Source organism: Acanthochromis polyacanthus, chromosome 4, assembly GCF_021347895.1.
Source record: "Acanthochromis polyacanthus isolate Apoly-LR-REF ecotype Palm Island chromosome 4, KAUST_Apoly_ChrSc, whole genome shotgun sequence".
Taxonomy (NCBI): domain Eukaryota; kingdom Metazoa; phylum Chordata; class Actinopteri; family Pomacentridae; genus Acanthochromis; species Acanthochromis polyacanthus.
Window position 1 is genome coordinate 45,472,941 of NC_067116.1, and position 8,244 is coordinate 45,481,184.

The 8,244-nt window shown below is 42.8% G+C and overlaps 1 long non-coding RNA gene across 1 annotated transcript; it reads left to right on the plus strand.

The window, feature by feature from the left end:
* Positions 1-1,104: 1,104 nt before the first annotated feature.
* On the plus strand, positions 1,105-6,844 carry LOC127533586 (uncharacterized). The gene is made up of 2 exons (XR_007941346.1): positions 1,105-1,450; positions 5,585-6,844. It is a non-coding gene; the product is annotated as an uncharacterized LOC127533586 (long non-coding RNA).
* The last annotated feature ends 1,400 nt before the right edge of the window (positions 6,845-8,244 follow it).

The following is an 8,244-nucleotide window of genomic DNA, read 5'->3' on the forward strand; positions in this document are numbered from 1 at the left end:
ATAATATCACCAGTTTTAACCAGCAGGAGGCCCCGCTGAGAACAGTGAGGAAACTACTTCTGAAGTGGCTGCAGATTTTATTGAGGTTTTACAAAGCACTCCTGCTGATATTTTACCTGCACCCTGTGATTTTTTTTGGCTTTTTTCCATTTCTTTTGCTGTTTTAACAAAATGGTGATGTGGAGCATCAGAACTAGTGTGAATAGGGGTCTATATATTGTCATTATATGTGAAAAAATAGAGCTTAAATGCAGAACTTCCAACCATTTTGGCTTCCAGATAAAGAAGTGACACATTTTTTAATTATTGGTTCTTGAAAATAGAAAAAAAATGCAATTTTTTTCAAACAATTGTGGCACTGTGGTCCTCACAAGTTCCACCCAAGTGTACGGATGTGTCCATAGTTCCTACTAAGAATACAGTCTTTGGTTGACATTTCACCAACCTGTGAGTCCTCTAGCATCAGTTGAACTACTGGTGTGGCAAAGTTTGGCAAGACAAAGTTTACTTTTTTCCATTTTTTTGTTTACTAGTTTGACAAAATGTTGATGTGGAGAACAGAAGCTGATGTGTATGGGGGCTGTATATATTGTCTGAAGTTACAGTTTAAATGCAGCGGTTCCCAGCCTTTCGGCTTCCAAATTAAGAAGTTATAGTGATCTGGAATGAGAGGATCATAAAAGTTTATTAGATACAGTCTCTGAACACAGTTTCATGCTCGTCCATCTAATAACCTTCAGCCTGCATGACTAAAGCAGAGCTTAGAGAAACGTGAGAGCACAAACAGCGTGTCCTGTGGTGAAACATGCTTAATCATCTTGTGAACTCTGCTTTTCATCTCTCTGCCCTTTGTGCGGTTCCCGACCCCCAGCTTCAGAACCACAGCTCATAATCAGCGGTGTTTCTAAACCCACATTCTCAGCGATATGATGCTTTGAAAGAATGCAGCTGATGCAGCTTATCTGAGCGTTGTTTTGTAGCTCCTGGCCGACACAAGGATCCTCTTGTTGAAAAGACACAAAGCTCTCTGTCAAAGGTGATAACAGGAAGATAGGCAGCAGCAAAACACAACTCTTAGCCAACGCTGCTCCACGCTCTGCTTACATAACATCGCTGGCAGGATGTTGTACATTCTGGGAAGGAGAGGACGGAGATATTTTGGGTTTTCAGGTGATAAAGAACAGAACAGGGAAGTTTTGTGTGTCTTTACTGCATCAGAGTGTCTTGTAAAGTGTGATGTGTAAACTTTGATTTCATGACGTCTGCTTCGTCGCTTTGCCTCGGATGAAAGAGAATCATTGTTCCTCCCGCCTGCTCACCTGATCTGCTATCTGGTCCACAAAGGAAGCGGCTGTGGGGGGCAACGACAGGAAACCTCGTCAGAGGAAGGTTAGGGCAGCGAGCATCAGATCAGGTGGAGGCCATTGTTCTGCCAGAAGAGACGCCTCAGGTGAGCTGAAAAGGGAGAGATGGATTATAAAGGAAGTGTGCTCTGCGCTGACTCGCCCTTTGTGCTGGCAGGATTCGCATTCTGCCGTCAGCTGTAGCCCGGCGACCGTCTCGTCAGTCCAGTTTTATTCCCGAGTGTCTGTGTGCTGATTACACCGTACCAGGCGCTGATGAATGGCCTCCATTGTGACCGATCGGCTGCTTCCAGAGAACAGCAAACATGAGCTTCTCAGGTTGTAGCATCTGTTTGAGTTTCACTCAGACACAGCTATGATTAATTACATACAAGGGTCAAGTTAACATCTCAGGAAATGCGCTTATTTGGTTTATTATGCAAGAAGTTAGGTAAGAGTTGAGACCGGAGCAGGAAACAGCCAAAAAGTTCATTTTAAACTCCATTTGGAAATAATTATTCACACTACACCGATGGGGCACGTCTGTATCCAAAATAAAACAAAATTTAAGAAATAAAAGCTGGAAAACTTGTTTGAAAGCCTTTTCATTACAGAGCAGGCTGCAGTTTCAGGACCAACCCAAATGGATGATTGCTAAGGTGTACGACTGATAGTTTTAAAGGTTTATTCTCTCTAGTAGTACTTCATGTCAAATTATTTATGGTTTTAAAGGTTTATTATAGTGCTATCGTGGTTGCTACTCACACTTTGGCAAGCTAACAATAACTTTGCTGTTCAACTAAAGACATCAGAACTGTTTTCAGTGTTACAACTGCAATCACATTCAGTACTCATGCTGCCGTCGTCCATCTTTGGCACAGCTATAAAGGTGTTTCTTTCACGTGCATGGTGGTAGCAGCATCATAACGTGAAGCATGGTGGTGGCATCATCATGGTGTGCTTCTTAGTTTTTTAATTCAGCAGGTGGCGCTGTTGCAACAAAACAAGGGTCCTAGAAGTGTGGTCCTGAAACTACAGCTTCCTCTGCTGATAGTGTGAGTAGTTTTACAGTCAGACCGTTCTGTAGCGCTAGCAGCACTGTGTAGAATGCTCTGCTGCACCTTTTTGTCACTCTGTTGTAGGGGAAAAGCCCTGCTGCTTGTTTGTATTTATTTAAACCAATGAGTACATTTCTAAGTCTTTTTGCTAAGTTAACACTACAAATTAGACACCAGATATTTCCCAAAATGTCAAAATATTTTCCTTTGACAAATGTTTAGATAAAAAAAGAAGATTTTGCTGCTTTCCATCTTGCAGAAAACACATTTAAATGAACCCTTGTGAGTTGTCCAGTTGTTTGGTCTCCAATAAAGACCCTTTATATGTTTTATGAGTCGATTCTCTGTGAATAATTACCTTATTATCAGACGAATACAAAGGCTGTCTGCAGTTTTAAGCATTTTCCATCTGTTTCAGGATGCTGGACTGTTCAGGGCCGGTGCAGTGTGGGAGGTCTCTGTGGCATTTTCAAAGAATCAGACAGAACTCCCCTCGTGCACGACCACACAAATGCATACTCTCACACATTTCTGGTACCTAAAGTCAAACGCCGGCGCTGCCAAGGCAAACAGCCTCCTGGCAGCTCGCATGGAAAACCCTCTTCATGTCAGCATGGGAGGACGTGAGCTGCTAAGTCTCCTCCTGTAATGACCCTGAGAGCTCTGCACAGAACTTTCTGCCATCATCAAAGTTGCTTCAGAAAGTCGGGGGAATATGTGCACCGCTGCTTTCAAGAAAATGGGAATAAGAAGCGGAAAAAATGATCCCATGCTTGTTGATCTGGAGAAAAAAGGCGAGTTAAGACCTGAAGGAAGAACTTAAATGCATTTGAAATGACTCTAAAGTGAGTAAAAGTGAGCTTGGAGCTGCTCTGGCTTCAGCTGATGGTGCACTTAAACCTCCCTGTTTTATCTGGAGGAACTCTTTCCAAGAACGGAGCCCGAGGTGGTGCACTTTACCGCAGAGCGACCCTTTCAGCACCATCAAAAGCCAAAGAAATGGTTTTCCATCTAAATATGATAGTTGAGAAAGACTAGCATCAGTAGAATTTGATGTGGGGCGAGTTAGCAAGACAAGGTTCCATTTTTTTGCAGCTTTGACAAAATAGTGACAAAAACTAGTGTGTAGTGGGGTCTTTATGTTGCCTTATATGTGCAAAAACACAGTTTAAATGCAAAGCTTCAAACCATTTGGGCTCTCAGATGAAGAAAGGATAACATTTTTGATTATTGACCCTAGAAAATGGAAGAAAGTGCCAAATTTTTAATCAGTTGTGGCATTGGAACCCTAGAAAGTTCCTGTAAGTGTAAATAAATAGATGGATTCATATTTCCTCTGAAAAATACAGCATTTGGTCAACATTCCACTCATTTCATGTTTGGGTTCTAACATCAATAGAATTTGATGTGCGGCAAGATTAACACGATAAAGTTCCATTTTTATTGCAATTTGTGGACAATAGTGACAGGAAGAACAAAAAGTAGTGTGTATAGGGGTCTATAAACTGTTATTATGTGTGCAAAAATAGGATTTAAATACAGAGTTTCCAACACTATTTTCTTCTAGATGAAGAAATGATCAAATTTTTGATTGTTGACCCTAGAAAATGGAAAAAAGTGCCAAATGTTTAATCAATTGTGGCATTGGAACCCCAGAAAGTTCCCATAAGTGTAAATAAATGGATGGATCTATATTTCCAACTACAAATAAGTCTTTAGTCGACATTACACCAACTTTTGAGGCTCGAACATGAAAAGAGGTGATCCATTTTTTTTTTACCTTTTTTCTTTGCAATTTTGACAAACTGGTGACATAAAGCACAAAAACTAGTCTGTATACGGGTCTTTATGTTGTCATTATATGTGCAAAAATACAGTTTAAATGAAAGCTTCAAACCATTTTGGCTCTCAGATGAAGAAAAAACATTTTTGATTACTGGCCCTTAAAAATGGAAAAATGTGCAGAATTTTCAAGCAATTATGGTATTCGGATCCCAAAAAGGTTCGGGGTCTATATGCTGCCATTTTTGAGTTAGAGGTTAATGCATCCAAAGCAGAAGAAATGCACCTTTTTTATTTAAATACACGAGTCTTGCGTCATTTCTTTGAGTGCATCTGCTTCTTCAAAACCACCTCTTTGTTCCTATGAATGCAGGAGAATGAAGACCAACCAGAAACGGAGCTTTAAACGGCTTCATCAGCTTCACAGCCTTCTTTCATCTCAGGAGAGCAGCAGTGTAGCTGGGCTCGACGGGGGGATCTAAACACAGCCTCTCTGGTTTAGGAGCTGGAACGGAGCAGTCGCCAGCCTCCCACCAGAGCTGGCAGGGCTGGATGGATGTCTGGATGGGGGAGGAGCGGGGGAGTGGAGACGGAAAGACGCTGCCAAACAGACCAAAAGGCCACTAACTGCTGCAACGCCAAACACCAGAGCAAGACAAAAAAAAGATCATCTGAACGTGAAGATTCGATTATATAATCCGTCCGTTAAACACAGACTGTCGAGACAAAAACAAGAACACAAGTGCAGGAAGAAAAGAAAAACAGCTGCGGTGGACCGTTTTCTGACGGCCACATTTACCGAATTATTCTAAATTATTCTAACTCACTTGAGAAGAAGAAAATGAGCCGAGTCAGTGGCCTCTGGACCATTTGCAGGTTTGTTTTGCAAACCAAGCTGGTCTCTAAAGCAGCTAAACATTGCTCAAGTATTCACCCTGTTTAGAACATTGAATCATGGTCAGTTCAGTTTGCCTCATCTGACAAGAATTTGACTTTAAAGTCGAAGTGAAAACAGATTTGTACAAAATAGTATCAGTGATTTAAACGCATGAAATGTCAAATAAGTGATTGCTAAAGTAAAACATGTATCTTTGGTTGTTATTTCAGTATCGATCCCAGTCTGAACATCTGGACACTGGTTACATAGGAGTCATGAGCAAACAGCTGTTTTGAAGTCCAGCCACCAATTCTCAGTTGGATTCAGGTCTGGCTTTGACTCGACCTCCAGAACTTTCATCTTGTCTTTAAACTATTTCTGTGGAACCTTGTCTGTTTTCCTCCGTCATTGTTTTGTTGAAAAGCTGATCTTCTCCGACTCTCAGCTCTCTTCGGAATGCATCAGGTTGTTTCAGGATTTCTGTAGACTTTACTGCATTCATTTTACCCTCTACTTTTACCTAGTGCTGGAAGGACCTGCTGCTGAGGAACATCATGATGCTGCCTCCACCGTGCTTCACGTCATGATGCTGCCTCCACCGTGCTTCACGTCATGATGCTGCCTCCACCGTGCTTCACGTCATGATGCTGCCTCCACCGTGATTCACGTCGTGATGCTGCCTCCACCGTGCTTCACGTCATGATGCTGCCTCCGCCGTGATTCACGTCGTGATGCTGCCTCCACCGTGCTTCACGTCATGATGCTGCCTCCGCCGTGCTTCACGTCGTGATGCTGCCTCCACCGTGCTTCACGTCATGATGCTGCCTCCGCCGTGCTTCACGTCATGATGCTGCCTCCACCGTGCTTCACGTCATGATGCTGCCTCCGCCGTGCTTCACGTCATGATGCTGCCTCCACCGTGCTTCACGTCATGATGCTGCCTCCACCGTGCTTCACGTCATGATGCTGCCTCCACCGTGCTTCACATCGTGATGCTGCCTCCACCGTGCTTCACGTCATGATGCTGCCTCCACCGTGCTTCACGTCATGATGCTGCCTCCACCATGCTTCACGTCATGATGCTGCCTCCACCGTGCTTCACAGTGGGGATGGTGTGTTTGTGATGATGTTCAGTGTTTGGTGTCCATCAAACATATCATCTAGTCTGATGGACATAAAGCTCCATCCTGGTCTCCTCAGAACAAAGAACCTTCTTCCAGGTGTCTTCAGAGTCTCAGCATGAAGCATTTAATTGTTGTATCTGATTAAAAAGCAGCTAATTTTCGCTACTTTGAATGCTGTTATACATTTTAATGCGTAAAATTGTATGTTTAGATTGATATTGATTTGATTTTTACATCTTCACAAAGTAACTGGGAACGAAAACTGGGAACACTATAATGATAGTATTGAAAACTCTACTTAGTATGAGTAAATGCTCAGCTAGCTGTAGCATATTAGTGGTAAATAAGATTCAGATTTATTGCTGTGGGTTTCTCTTTGAAGGTCAAACATTAACAGACATGTTCTTATTCACCTCTCAAATGTTTTTACAGTGAAAATCCTTCCATTATGTGCTGACATTCTCATCACATCTGACTTTAAGTTGTGCAACAGGACAAACTGTGCATACACCCACCCAAACACTCAGACTGGAAGTCTTTTTTTGTTCTTTTATCCGCTGATCCTTCTTCAGACCATTAACATGTCAGAGATTCTTGACGTGCATTAAGTGGGATCATGTGATAATGTGACTTAAGCAGCAATAAAAGTCTGTCATCATCTGCAGCAGAACCTGCTTCACCACAAACAAACACTGAGCTATTGTTTAACACAGATCTCCTCCAGCCTCCCTTTTCTTCTTCCTCCTCCTCCTCCTCCATCTCTGTGTCTGATTCCCTCTCCATGCATCTTTTAATTATCCTGCCCACAGCCCTCTGGGAAAAGGCGTCTGTCGACCAATCGGAGCACAGCGGTTGAGCCATCGCCTTCTTTGAAAATAACAACTAACTCTTCTTCAGTTCTGCCCTGAACAATAGAGCCAGCAACAATGAGCTTACCGTCATTTTGATGGTTCAATATTATCTCCAGAAATAAAACTCCCACGACCATGAAATCTGGTGAGGACACAGATGGAATAGTTTCCAGCAGATCTGAGTGATTGGATGGCTCAATTAGAGACCACATTTTCAATACATGGTCCATAAATGGAAAAAATTATGGCATTGGTACCCCAGGAAGTTACTGTAAGTGTATATCTATAGATAGATAGATAGATAGATAGATGTTTCCTACTAAAAATACAGTTTTCAGTCAATATTTCACCAACTTTTAAATCTCTAACATCAGTAGAATCTGATGTGTGACAAGTTTGATGAGACAAGGTTCCATTTTTTTTCAATTTTGACAAAAACTATTATGTATGTGGGTCTGTAAATCATCATTATACACTATATTGTCAAAAGTATTCACTCACCTGCCTTGACTCTCATATGAACGTCAGTGACATCCCATTCCTAATCCATAGGGTTCAGTATGACGTCGGTCCACCCTTTGCAGCTAGAACAGCTTCAGCTCTTCTGGGAAGGCTGTCCACAAGGTTTAGGAGTGTGTTTATGGGAATTTTTGACCATTCTTCCAGAAGCTCATTTGTGAGATCAGGACTCTGTGCAGACCAGTCCAGTTCATCCACAGCAGACTCTGTCATCCATGTCTTTATGGACCTTGCTTTGTTCTCTGGTGCACAGTCATGTTGGAAGAGGAAGGGGCCAGCTCCAAACTGTTCCCACAAAGTTGGGAGCATGGAATTGTCCAGAATGTCTTGGTATGCTGAAGCATTCAGAGTTCCTTTCACTGGAACTAAGGGGCCAAGCCCAGCTCCTGAAGAACAAGCCCACACCATAATCCCCCCTCCACCAAACTTTACACTTGGCACAGTGCAGTCCTACAAGTATGGTTCTCCTGGTAACCGCCAAACCCAGACTGGTCCATCAGATTGCCAGATGGAGAAGCGTGATTGGTCACTCCAGAGAAGGCGTCTCCACTGCTCTAGAGTCCAGTGGCGGCGTGCTTTACACCACTGCATCCCACGCTTTGCATTGCACTTGGTGATGTACGGCTTGGATGCAGCTGCTCGGCCATGGAAACCCATTCCATGAAGCTCTCTGCTGAAGCTCTGTTCTTG